The sequence below is a fragment of the Sciurus carolinensis genome, chromosome 16 (genome assembly GCF_902686445.1).
Source record: "Sciurus carolinensis chromosome 16, mSciCar1.2, whole genome shotgun sequence".
NCBI classification, from domain to species: Eukaryota; Metazoa; Chordata; class Mammalia; order Rodentia; family Sciuridae; genus Sciurus; species Sciurus carolinensis.
Window position 1 is genome coordinate 18,175,233 of NC_062228.1, and position 14,873 is coordinate 18,190,105.

At 34.1% G+C, this 14,873-nt stretch overlaps 1 protein-coding gene across 1 annotated transcript in view; it reads right to left on the reverse strand.

Annotated features, from left to right (window-relative positions):
- Cbfb (core-binding factor subunit beta) overlaps positions 1–14,873 on the reverse strand; it is a 50,349-nt gene that overhangs the window by 22,201 nt on the left and 13,275 nt on the right.

Below are 14,873 nucleotides of genomic sequence, written 5' to 3' on the forward strand. Positions count from 1 at the left end.
AACTTCTTAAGGCTATTTTTTTATATTTGTATGATTAAGTACTCGGTATTATACTGGATTTTCTGTGAAGTTTAAAAAACTAGATAGGCAGGCACTTAGATGTTGCTCATACAGAGTTAAAACAGTAACTATAAATGTTGTAAACTAATATTAATTTGAATGGAGTGATCATTACTTTTATTAGTGATTTTTCTTATTTTCTCTTTTTGTGGATTAAAATTAGCACTTTATACAGCACAAAAGCCTTCATTTGCTTCTATTTTTTTGGCTGATGTACTTACTAAACGGTCACTAGAACTTGAGGAGGAAATGACTCAACAGAGTAGCTCCTTGGGTAATCTGAATCTTTGGCTTGTCTTGCTGTCTTGTAACTCCCCAATTTTAGTTGTTTGCTTTAATTTACTAAATGTGTTTTCTGTACTAAGATTCCTTTTTAAATTTTTATTTATTAATCTGTATTGCTTTTCAAAGTAGTGGTATTAAAAATAATAGAACTTAAATAGGACAATACAAAATAAAGGACAGTTTTTGTACCAAAAAAAAAAAAAACAAAAAAACAAAAAACTGTAGTAAGGTGATGCTTGAAGAATGTATCTTTACTCTTCTAGTTAAGGCCAGGACACCAGATTCTTTGTCTTGACATTCTTCTGATCTTGGGCAGAAAGATATAAAGAGGGAAAACACCTGGAATTCACTATCCTTTGATGAGAACATGTACTGCTTCCTTCAACTTTGATACCTGTAGTCAGCCAGGGTTCAACTTTTCATATTTTCCTTTAGTTTTATAGTTACTTCACAGCTTCCTGATAATTAATCCTGTTCTCTTGCAAAGCATTATTATCTCTTAGAAAGAATTTAATTCAAACTATTTACCAGTCTTTAAAATACAGTAGGAAGTGTATCAGGTCACAGCTTCTGGCTATATGTAAAATCAATAAATTTTCCAGAAATCAATAAATTAACCAAGATCTAGTTATTTCAACTATTAAAATTATTATGTACTATCCATTAATAAATTAAAACAATAAAAACTTAAAATTAAAACCAAGAGTCTTGAATTCTTAATAAATGGGACTACGCTGATAAACATTAAACTTTATCAGAAAACTCTTACATCCTTAAGCTTTGGAATTAATTGAAGTTTCATTTTTTTTTTCTGAAAAAAAATAACCAATTTCTTCACCATACTTTTTCAAGTAAATAACCCTAGATTAAAAGTCACTTTAAGACTTCCAAATTCAGATTATTTTCAATCACCAAATTAACTTTTATATTGACCCGAAATGTAAAATTGTTCCTGCCAGGCATGGTGATACACACCTAAAGTCTCAGCTACTTGGGAGATTGAGGCAAGGATGATCACTTAATTCTAGAAATTGAAGACCAGCCTGAGCAACAGAACAAGAGTTTATCTCAAAAATAAAAAAAATTTTTTAAAAATTTAAGAGTAATTAGTGATTAGGATGGTGCTAATGCCATCTTGAAGTGAATATTTTACTATGATACAGATAAGAAATGTAAGTATTACAGTTCCTAAAATCTCCTCCACCTCAACAACACACTTCAAAAGTTATTTTTTAAACACATTATTTTAGATCCTTACTACCTCCTTAACTTATTCCTATTAATTTTCACAAACATATTTCCCTTATAAAAAATTAGCATAGATTTTAATCATTTACTGTCTTGATATTTAAATACAGAAGAAGCAGTACCTAAATGAATATTCAAAACTCCAGATAATCAAATACATCTTTAGAAATGAAGTTTTTCATTTACCTATGGATAAGTTCAGTTATCCACATGTACTTTCTCCGGATAATTTTAGTGCTCTGCAAGGTACAAGCTGGCATTTTATTACCTCTATAATTATAGAAAATTGGTAAGACAGTTTTTCACTTTGAAAAAAAAAAAAGTTGGAAGCATGATTTTGTTCTTTACTTAATTCAGCAGCTTTTGTTTTGTTTTTTTGTGCCAGGGATTGAACCCAGGGATGCTTAACCACTGAGGCACATCCCAGTCCTTTTAATGTTTTGTTTAGAGACAGGGTCTTGCTGAGTTGCTTAGGGCGTAAACAAAGTTGCTGAGACTACTTAGCAGTTTTCTTAACAAAGACTCTTGCATCCTTCTTGTTTTGAGAGATGCTGAATAATACTTGACTTCCAATAATTACAAATACGCTAGAAAATTTGTTCCTCGGACACCTGTAATGTAAAATCTATAGAATTCCTACGACATACACATTTATGTCACTTCCCTACACTGCTAAACACAACCATTTTTGCTGAGTTTCAAGAAACCGTGCTGAACCAAATTTAACTTGCAATAGGAAAAAAACCTCCCCAAACCAAGGTTCCATTTCTCCTCCCATTTGGACCAAGGGAAATAGTTTACAGTTAGAGCTGAAACCGTTTAACCACATATTTCCTTCTGTTCTGATAAGTGTTCATGCCCTTCCACATTGTGAATTTAAAACCCCATCAATGTGCTTCTAGTCATATGTGACTATGCTGACTGACCTAACACCTCACAAAACCTAAAAACAATATCCTGTTATGCTTCATGTCAATATAACTTGAATTATCATATCTAAATGAAGACTTCCTCCTGCCCCTTCTGACAGCACACAATGGAGAGTATAACATATCACCTATAAGTACCTATTTTAACGTTTTATACTAATCATGAAAATAATTCATCTAACAGCGAAGTCACCTTTAATACCAATTTTTTTGCAGTGCTGGCGATTGAACCCAGGGCCTTCTGCTTGCAAGGCAAGCACTCTACCAACTGAGCTATGTCCCCAGCCCCTTTAATACCATTTTAATGAAGATTTTATATTCTTCAAAAATAGTTTATGTCTTTCAGAACTCAAAATTCATAATCTTATTCATATTTTCACATATTCCCCTTATAAAAATACTGAATTTTTAAAAAACCCATTTATTACTGTTGTCTCATGACAAAGAAAACCACTGATTTGTTTTGAAAAATTCCTAAATGGCTTTAGAAAATGGCTACATTTCTTAATAAAGACGAATGTCTGGAATCCTAATTAAAAATAACATTTAGATAATCCTGGTGATTTATTTAGATGTTCATATTCAAATAAATACAGCTTTATATGTAAATCTTCAAAGTAAACGTTTGGTGCTTTTATACATTCGTGAGTACTAAGTCTCCAAGTATAAAGAAAATATAATTCTCTTAGGATGGTATTTTGTAATGTAATTCAATTATGTTATTTAAACACAAAGACATTTTACACTTAAAATGATAATGCCTTATTTCATTCAATCTTTGGAGAAAAATATTAAATATGACCCAGGAGCTAAACCTATTGTTCTAGAACAATAAAATATTTTTTCCTACAAAACTGATTTTATAAACCTATTTTTAAATGGGTAAACAGATGCAGCTAATCACCAGAAAACAACAAAATAGCTTATTTTTCCAAAAGTTAAATGTGTATGAGACATCACAGACTAAAAGTGATCGTAGCCTCACATTGTGGGTTTTCTTTTTTTTTTTTAAGAAAGATAAGGTAAATGTTAAACAAAATTAATCCGCTCAGAATCTAAATTATCAGTATTTATGATTCATATACTAACCAAATTATATATGATATCACTTGATTTTCTGTACCTTCAAATTCCCTAGCACTGAAGCAGCAGAGGTTCATCAAAAACATGTTTGTACCATCAACTCTAGTATTGATATAATGGAACATTTGGTTTAAAAAAAGGAATCAAGTATTGATGCTTATCACTGAGGAAAAGGACACATATTTTATGAAATGTCTAGAAAAGGCAAACAGAAAGGAAATCAGTGGTTGTCAGGGCTGAGGAGAGACGGGAGTTGGGAATGACTGCTAATGGGTATGAGAATTCTTTTGGGGGTGATGAAAATATTCTGGAATTGGGTATGATAGCTGCACATCTCTGAATATAGTAAAATCAGTGAATTGTATACTTTTAGACTAAACCTTATGGTACATGAATATCTCAAAGAAGTTGTATAATAAATGTAATAATTTTTATCTGTTACATAAGTGATGTCTATGAAATATGCAAAAGGAGATTCCAAGCAGGCAGCTGCATATGGGATTGTAGCATTCTAAGAAATCTCAGATGATGTTATAAATCTAGCAACCACCAACACCACTGTGGTATTTTAAACTCAAGGAAAGGAAGAAGAGATTCCCCCAGGAGTAAGTAGGAAAAAAGAGAAGGACCCAGAAAGAACCTGCATAAAAATCCAACTTTTTTTCTTTTTTGCGGTACTGGGGATCGAACCCAACTGAGCTATCTCCCCAGCCCCCAACTTTTTAAGTATTTTTTTTTTTTAGTTGTAGATGGACACAATACCTTTATTTTATTTATTTATTTTATGTGGTGCTGAGGATTGAATCCAGTGCCTTACATGTGCTAGGCAAGCACTTGACTACTAAACTACAACCTCGGCCCCAAAAGTTCAACTTTTTGATGTTAGGTAGACAAAAAGAATCCTGTAGACTGAGTGATGAACAGCCAGGGAGGTTAAGAGAAAACATGTCAGGAGCCCAGTGGCTAAAGGTTAAGTTACAGATCCCTAAGTAAAATATTTCCCTTCGTTGGTTGAATCAAATATCTTAAACTTAAGTTACAGGATCCTGGATCATTCAACTTGTCACAAAATTCTGTGTAAAAATGTATGCCTGAGCCCATGTACATTTTTATAAGGAAGACTATTGCTTTCATTAGATTCTTATAGAGGTGTGTAAAGCCAAAATAATTCAATTATAACAGTAAAAACTCTATTCTTTCCCTCCTCTCACAGACAGACACAAGTATCTTTCTAGCACAGAGTTTGATAAATGATAAATAACCTTCACTTAGTAAATGGACCAAACTCGCTCCCACACCTCAGGGACTGAACCCAGAGGACACTTGACCACTGAGTCACATCACCAGTCTTTAAAAATTTTTTTTTTATTTTGAAGCAGGGTCTCACTATATTGCCCAAGCTAACCTCAAACTTACAATCCTCCTGCCTCAACCTCCCAAGTAGCTGAGATTACAGGTGGGTGCCACAGACTCCAAACTTTTTTAAAAGCTAAAAATTAGTAACCCTGTGTTTTGAAAAATAAGGGTCAAAGGAAGGATATGAGAAAAATTACTCAACTTCTCATTTATTCACCCAACAGTTCCTTCTTTGAAGTCTTGAGGCTACTTATTCTAAGAATATCTAAATTCGGAATAAGTAGTGGCAACCTCAACTGCCTTTTCCTCTACAATACATATTTACAATACATATTTATAAAAAAAGATCAGGATTTCTAGCTTCTAGGTAGCTAAACTGAGAGAAATGGAAGGTAGAAAGAGTTCCTATTGAGTGATCCTAAAGAAGATAATTTTAAGGTAATTAATACACAAATAACTGTAGATCTGGAAACAAGACCCCCATAAACATTGGTACTAAGTCACAAAATCAATGTGCACAGAAACCAACAGTCAAAGCTATTGACAAAAGCAAGAAAAAAAGACTTCACTTTCAAAAAACTCCCTTTCAAAAGGAAAGAATATTTCACTTCTCTGTAATAAACTGTTAAAAACACTTTTAACTCTAGTCTATAAATTGAGATACTAGGAAAACACCAAGAAGGAATAATTATTATCCCTTATGTTCTCAAAAGACATTTATATATTGAAGAACAGAAAACAGGATTTAGAATTTTTTCCTTGTAGCTTCCCTATAATAATTTCTATTTGAAAAAATTCACCTATTCAACAAATGTCTATTACCTGTCAACTAAGTGGAGGGTATGCTCATAAGGGCAGTGGGGATATGAACTAAAAAAAGAAAACATTGGTTATCACCCACCCAAAAAGATTCCAGCACCATCATAGCACCACATACCACCAAAACTTAAAGTTTTTAATGAGGAAGAACTGAATACATTAAAAAAAGAACTGTTAAGAATTAAATTAAACTCACCAATTATGTTTAAGTAGGATTCACTTAACTCTTAAGGTTATGGAAGGAAGTACTGACAGGAAAATTTTAAGAAGCTGAATTTAGCAGTCTTGCAACTTCTTTTCAAGACCACCTTTCAGGCACATGCCTGTAATCCCAGCAACTCTGGAGGCTGACAGGAGGATCACAAGTTTAAAGTCAGTTGAAACTCTGTCTCAGAAAAAAAAAAAAAGGGACTGGAAAGTAGATCAAAGAGAGAGAGTGCCCCTGGGTTCAATCCTTAGCACACAAAAATAAACAGCCAAAAGTTATTCAGAAGTGGTCATGACAATAATCGAACATTAAATTCGAACAAGATAACTATATTTAAATAAATTTTAAAAAATGAAAAACATTTTTAATAATTTCCATCAGGAGAGAAAACTGGTTATATTATATCACCAGAGAAAATGTAAACCGGCTAATGATTCTCGGAAGGCATTTTGGGGGAATGAGTATGCATACTTCTCTGATCCAGCAACACCATGTCTATAAATGCCTCCTAAAACTTAATCAAAGATGTATACAAAGTATTTGTTACAAGGATGTTCACTCTTCTCCCCACTTTTTTATTGGTGCATTTTAGTTTTATGAAATGATGGGATTTGTTGTTACATATAACTCATGCCTGGAGGGAGCTTATCTAATACACATATTTTATAAATAAGGTACATCTTGCACTTCTGACTCTAGACATTGCTTCAACACTACACTTGGGGCCACCACTTTAAATAGCAAAATTACCAACAAAAAGCACAAAATGTGTAAAAAATGGTACTAAATAGACCTCAAAAAGGACATTTGTTTACAGTATGAGAGCTGCCACAAAAAGGCAGAGCATTGTCTGTGTGACTTCAACTGGGAATATGCACTCAGAAAGCAACTTTTTTTTTGCCACTCTCCAAAGGTCCACAAATGACCACAATCCTCATTATCTACAGATTACATATCTGTGAATTCCTATCTACTCACTAAAATTTCTTTGCAACTCCAAAATCAATATAGTGCTTTCACAGTGATTCATCAACATGCCCATAATATGTAATTATTTTTAAAAGGAATATCATAATCATGTTTAACCCAAGAGCATGGAAAGAATGAAAACAAAATAAACTTTGCAATCAGAAAAAACCTGGATTTAAATTCCAGCTCTACCCAGTGTGTCTGAGATAAACTACTCACCTTCCTCCCTGTCCCATACTCAAGGATTGAAACAAGTGGTGCTCAACCAAAGACCCTTTTTATTTTTTATTTTGACACAGGATCTCAACTATGCTGATGGCCTGCCTCACTAAGTTGCTGAGGCTGGCCTCAAACTTTCAATCCTCCTGCCTCAGCCTCCCCAGTCACTGGGATTATAGACATGCACCACCACACCCAGATAATTACTTTTGCTTATAAGCCTCAGATTCCTTACATTTAAATAATAACTCATCCACAAATGATGAGTCAAAAAATTAAGTCAATGTACATAAAACTTATCAAAAAGAAAACACCAGGGAAACACTAATTGCTTACACATACACTGCCACCAATGCTTTACATAGTATTTTTTTCCCAAAGGGAAAGATGTTATTTTTTTCCCCAGACAATGAATAGTTGTTTCTACCCACAAACCAATGAATCATCAGACAAGCAGTAATACAGGGATGACCATAGGCACCCAGGAAAACAAGATCTTCCACTGAAGAAGTTATGTACCCTGCTGTTTAGTTGTAATTATTTCTGTAGACTATTTAACAGATTCCTTTAGAAGATACTTGGTTTTGACTCATCTGTCTTTAGCCACATGCTACTCATAAATGCACAGTCAGTTGCTTTGCTGCGAAATAATCACTGAATACAGTCATTCAATCTCATTTGCCTCTGAATCATAACTAGATTACATATAGGTGTAAAAACAGCTTCTTTTATAGTGATTTAATGTAATTTATCAATGTACTATTTACATTTGAAACCCTAATGGGAAACTAGAGAATGTGTCTGAAACTTAATGTGTGTGTACATATAAACATATATTCGATAAATGGATAGACATACATTCAATAAATGGACATGTTAACCAAATCAGTCTTTGGTCAAGAATACATGAGCTCATGTCCCACACGGTGGCGCACACCTGTAATCCCAGCAGGTGGGGATGCTGAGGTAAGGATCCACATTCAAGGTCAGTCTCACCTCAGTGACTTAGTAAGGCCCTAAACAACTTAGTAAGACCCTCAAAATAAAAAATAAAAAGGACTGGGGGTGTAGCTCGGTATTAAAAAATAAAACAAACAAAAGAAAGAATACTTGTAATCTCTGCTGCAAATTCATAAATATCTATTAACATAAATGTCTCCAATGTGCTCTCCACATATTTATTTTAATTTGGTTCCACTGTATTTTTCTTTTCCTAAATGAAAAGCTGAGACCAAATAAATTGAGACTTTTATGCTTCAGCTACAGCCCCCTTGTTTCCTCTATATAAAGGGGCAAAACTTATCAGTTACATCTGCAGATAAAAACACTGCATCCAATAAACAACAGGATGCTACCAAAAAAGGAATATTTGTGGAACAAAAAGAGCTCTAAGAAGTTAAGTATATAATAGTAGAAGTTAAGACTCTATAAAAGGTTTTGAAGCTGAAGTAAAATCTTAATCTTCTGAAAGACACACCAAAAAGAAATAGAAAAGAAGATAATTAACAGGATCATTCCTAGAGGTCCAACATCCAAATAGTAGGTGTTCCAGAAATAGAACAAAGAAAATATAAGAAAGGAAATCATCAACTAAATACAAGAAAATTTCCTTATGAAGGACATATGCTGCTATATCAAAAAAGACCATCAAGTACCTGCATAACAAATGAATGTCGATCCACACTTGGTTATATCATAGTTGAATATTAAAACACGGAGACAAAGATGACTTTACAAACTTGTTAAGAGGGGAAAATTGACTGGAAACAATGACCTCAAATTCTCTCCCTCTCTTTTTTTTGTACCAGGGATTGAACCCAGAGATGCTTAACCACTAAGCCATAGCCACAGCCCATTTTTATATTTTATTTAGAGACATGGTCTTGCTAAATTGCTTAGGGCCTTGCTAAATTGCTAAAGCTGGCTTTGAACTCAGATTCTCCTGCCTCAGCCTCCTGAGCCACTGGGATTACAGGCATACACCACTACCTGGCTGACTTCACATTCTTAACAGCAATAATGAAAGTAAATCAATGGAACAAAGTCATCTGAATGAAAATAAACTCCAATCTCAAAGTCTAGAAGACACTGAATATTTATGGCAAAGTATAGAAGTAGAATGAAAACATTTCAAACAGGCAAAAAGGCTCAAAAAATTTGCTTCCATGTATTCCCCACCATCCAGTAAAATCAAGTTATTCACAAAATTAGACTGTAAGCTAAGAAATAGGTACAAAATTCAAAAAGGAAACAAACAGGGCTAGGGATGTGGGTCAGTGGTGAAGGGCTTACCTAGTGTGTATGAGGCCCTGGGTTCAATCCCTAGTAGCTCCCCTGCCCTCCCCCCCATATAAGAAGGAAACAAAAAATGAAACATGCCCATCAGAGCAGAGGATTAATGGAGAATCCAAATCATAGCAGAGCTTTTAATGTAGAAAAAAAAATCTGAATTCAAAAGACAGACATTCTGAGAATGGTCATCACTAAGATCCTCCTTTTTAACTTGAGGGCAGAATGCCCACATAAGCCTGGTAGGTTGTGGTAGGCCTAGCAGAAAATACAGAGCAGCTCACTCCCTCCGATCATAATTCCTTTCCAGATATTCAGTACACTGTGAACAGTGGTTTATACTTGTGCCAGACAGTATAAGCCATAGTTTGTTTTTGTTTTTCCTTTTTCTTTTGGTACTAGGAATTGAACCCAGGGTGCTTAACCACTGAGCCACACATCTTCAGTCCTTTTTATTTTGAGATAGGGTCTCGCTAAGTTGCTTAGGGCCTTGCTAAATTGCTGAAGCTGGCCTTGAAATTGAGATCCTCCTGCCTCAGCCTCCCAAGTTGCAGGGATTAAAAGTGTGCACCACCAGGCCCAGCAAGTTATAGCTTTTCTACAACCACTCATGATTCTGCTCATGAAATCCCCCAAAGTGGTTCTTAAAAATCTGCAGGCGGCGGGGATATGAGGGAGACTGGGGCTCAGCTCAGTGGCAGAGTGCTTCGCTAGCAAGTTGGAGGCACTGGGTTTGATCCTTAGCACCAAATAAAAATAAACAAATAAAATACAGGCATTCTGCCCATCTAACAGTAATAACACACACAAAAAATACTTAAAATCTGCAGGGAAGTTGGATCTAGACTTGACCCTGAGATTCTGTTCAGCTTATCATTTCCCAGGAGCTTCATCTGAAAATAATACTATAATCCTTTATTTACACACATGGAATTACATGCCATGGAACTTGTGCTCTACCTAGAAAACACTCCTAGTTCATTTATTAGCTGGAAGAGCCATTCCTTTTGTGAGCCATCTGAGAAGATGTTTTTGAACCAATCATACCAGTACTCTGAGATATACGTGACTTTAAGCTGAAAATATTTTTAGTCTAGCCTAAAATTTGGTGACTTGCAATTTGATTTGTATTCTTTTATAAAATTTTTATTCCTGAAGGTATATTTGAAATGCCTACTGGCTTTCTCACTATATAAAAAAGGTAATGTGATGTTAGCCTATGCATCACAATAAATCACAAGCCTGTGCACTGCTGTACTTGTGAATGTTATCTTTAGTCTGTCTCCATCTCCATGCCTCTCATACTTCTACTTTGAATTCACTATGCCTTAAACTCCAAGGTGGCTCTCTTCACTTTTTAACACTCTCTTCCTAAAACTTTGTCTCTCAGGTGTAACAGCATTACTACTTTTAAGTTTATATAAGTTCTTCAGCTTTCAAAACTCTCCAAAGTTCCATCTGACATTTACAACCATCCAATAGAAAGAAATATTTAAAATGAAAAAATTAAAACTGAGAGGAATTAAATAATTCACTTGCAGATCACACAACTAGTAAGCAGTAAAAACTACATTCAGAACTCCTAACTCTACAATTTCACCTCAACTACAGATACAGTTATGAATAGTATTTTTAATATTTCCAAGATTTTCAGGGTATGTTAAAATAGAACATTTCCTTAAAGAAGAGAGACTGGATAGTCAACTTCATGGTTAAATTCATAGCATCTAATGAGCTCTTTACATGATTTAAAAATATATAGAATACTCCACTTCCCACCCCACAACAAAAGAGACTACTTACTAGTTTGGCTACCTTTATTTCATGCTGCAAAGCAAACAATGTATGTCTAGGGAAGTCCTGAAATACAATGACCTAGTATATACAACTTCAAATGAAAAGCATAAAAATTAAATTATAAATTTCTTTGTGTCTAAAAGATCACACTAAAATATAAATGGTTACTCATTCTAGTGGGAAGAATAATTTGGACCAAAATAACTTCATATAAGGATTTGAAGAAGGTACAATTTGTGACGCTTTAATGATATTAATTAGCAGTAGTATGATATATTGCAAAGAATACAAACTGGGGTAAAAAAGACCTGGGCCTGAATCCTGGCTCTATCCAAGAAAGGGATTTCGTGACTTCTGAAGATTTAGTCTCTCTGGCCTCAGTTTCTTCAGCTATAAAATTGAGCAAACACCAAATGTGTTTTAAAATCAAATCAAAGACCTACTATATAGTGCAGGTTTAACAGAATTAGTGATGAGGTAAACTATCCACCCAGTGCCTGGTTAGTACTGTAAAAACTGGCTTACAGGGCTGGGGTTGTAGCCGAGTGGTAGAACGCTTCGTTCAAATATGTGGGGCACTGGTTTTGATCCTTAGTACCATATAAATAAATAAAATAAAGGTATTGTGTCCATCTACAACTAAAAAATTAAAAAAAAAAATCTCGCTTACAGTTGTAAAACTATTCAGAATGACCCAGAGTTCTGCAAATGTTCTGGATTCAGAAAACAACAATGGTTGCACACTGTGAATATATTAAAAAACACTCAATTGTGTAATTAGCAGATAAAGATGGTGAATTTTATTTCATTTTTTAAAAAAGGTCCAGAAAAGGCTGGAGGTATAGCTCAGTGGAAAGCTTAGCATATATTTAGCATGTATAAGACCCTAAGTTCAATACCCAGCACCACAAAAAAAACAAAGCAGGGAGAAAGAAAAAGGGTCCAAAAACATTCTAGATAGCAAAGGAATGGCAATCCAGGACTGAAAAGGTGCCATGAATAAGTAATACCTTCAAAAAATAGTTCTTCGAAAAGGTTTGTTATTTCAAAGCCAGACTCTTATTAAAAACTATCATTTTTTAAAATACAGAACATACTTTGAGTCCTACAATTCAGGCAAAAATATGTGTTTAAAACATCTAAATTTTCCAATGAATCATGTTTCTAGATCATCATTTTATTTTAATCTGGAGTTTAACCTGCCTTTACATATGAAGTTTTAAAACACAAAAGGGCTTTTGTACTAATTGCATATGTGGAAAAAAAGCTTTAACCCACAAATATAACCTGCCAACCTTTTCCAGATTTAGTCCTTTCTCAGGACATGCAATACAGCACTACCTCAGAGTCCTGAAAGTATAACAATACTGCCAAGAGGCACATTTTAAATGTTATTTAAAGTTCTTGATTATTAAACACCCTGGTTAAAGAAGCCCAGTTTAAACTGAAAAACTCATGATGGGTAAGTTTTCAAATGTTCACACACTGTACTTTCATTAAAAAAAAGGTAACAAACTTCCTACCACATCACTGTTTACCATGTTAGCTTGTTTGTGGCCTCTAACCCTTTGAAGAGAACTAAATATCAAAGAAGTGATATCAACTAATGATAGCAAAGAACAAAGTCTGAATCTGTTCAAACTAGCATTAAAATTTATAAATATATTTCTAAAATTTTTTTTAGATGTTGGTGGACGTTTATTTATTTATTTATATGTGGTGCTGAGAATCGAACACAGTGCCTCACACATGCTAGGCAAGTGCTCTACCACTGAGCCACAACTCCAGCCCCAAAATTTATAAATTTTTTAAAAAAAATTATAAATATTTTCTTACCTGTAATATGAGGGTCATAAACGTATCTATCCACCTACCTATCTAGTATTTAGAATAGTACCAGCAAAGAGGTATGAGGGAACTTTCTGAGGTTATGGAAATATACATTTTGACTATGGTGTTAGTTACACAATTGGTTAAACATTTATGCTGAAGTGAACACAAGATAGGTGAAATCTGTTGAATGTGAATAATATCTCAGTAAGAGAAAATGAGAAGCAGCAAGTCTAGCATATAGGAACTTGACTCAAAATTAATTTCTTCAATTGGTAACATTTCAACAGTCTTTATCCTTGTGATGTCTGAATTAATCATTAAAAAAAAAAACCCACTCAGGTGGAGGGATGTCTAAGGCAGGAGGATCACAAGTTTGAGGCCAGATTGGGCAATTTATAGAGACACTTTTCAAGATAAAATTTTTTAAAAAGGAATGAGGATGTAGTTCAAGGGCAGAGCACTTGCTTATAATATGTGAAGTCCTGTGTTCAGTGATCCCAACCAAAAAAAAAAAAAAAAAAAAATAGGGTAGGAAGCTGAAGGAGGGGAAGAATTACAGATGTTCCTCTCAGACATTATTTCTGACTTCTCTAACCTAGAATATACCATTCAGATAAGGTCAAGACTAAAATTTTTACCTTTATACTAAAAATGTAAATAATAGAATTAAAAAGAAGAGGAAGCTGGGTATGGTGATATACGCCTGTAATCCTAGCAATTTGGGAGGCTGAGGTAGGAAGATCACAAACTCAAGGTCAGCCTTGGCAACTGAGCAAGATACTGCCTCAAAATAAAAAGGACTGGGGATGTAGCTTAGTGGTAAAGTGTCCTGGGCACAATCCCCAGTACTGAAGGGAAAAAAGGTACAGGATGTGGGCAACTATATAACCCTCAAGTACTTCAGAGGTACATTTATCACTTATGCAAATCCCTGTAACTCTAACTGGAAGGTATATTAAATATAAAACTATTTTTTTTTCATAGAAAAATCAATCAACTCCCTCTCCTAGATTTAAAATTAATTGAAATAAAATCTTTTCTTTAAAAATAAAAGCCCATAGCTTATTCTGGTAACATTCAGTCCTAAATTTTATGATTCAGTTCTTAAAGTATTAGTATTCTTAAAAACTTATCTTTTGAGTATTAGTATACTTAAAATATATCTTTGCTGGGCATGATGGCACATGCCTGTAATCCTGGGTTCTGAGGCAGGAAGATCTCAAGTTTGAGGTCAGTCTGGGCAACTTAGACTCAAAAGGGCTGCAGATGTAGCTCAGTGGTAGAATGCTTACCTTGCATTCAATTCCCAGTATCACAAAAAAAAAAAAAAAAAGCCACACCTTTAATAACCAAATTATTTATTTTAATACACAATAACTAAGTGCTAGAAGATATATTTCAAATTTAGTTGAATGTAAATTCTTAAACTCTAGATGTGACAAGTTAATTGTAAAACTGTTTCAATTTCTCTTGGGGGAAAATTATATTCCAAAGCTTTATCACAGAAATATTTTATTTGGAAAGACTGGGCTATGTAGAAAAGAGAAGAAACTTCTTGAGCATGAATAAGAATTTCCCAAAGCTAACATCAAGGAGTCCTGTAAACCCTGCCAAATTTTGGATAGTATATAAACAGACAATATTTATTTTGGGACAAAGAGCTTGCAGGCAAGTAAGCAAAAGGCTGCAGAAGAAGCAGAGTCACAGACCACAGGAGAAGGCCATTTAAAATAAGATTCTATTTTCATTCATGAAATCAAATGCTGTGAATTTTTGCT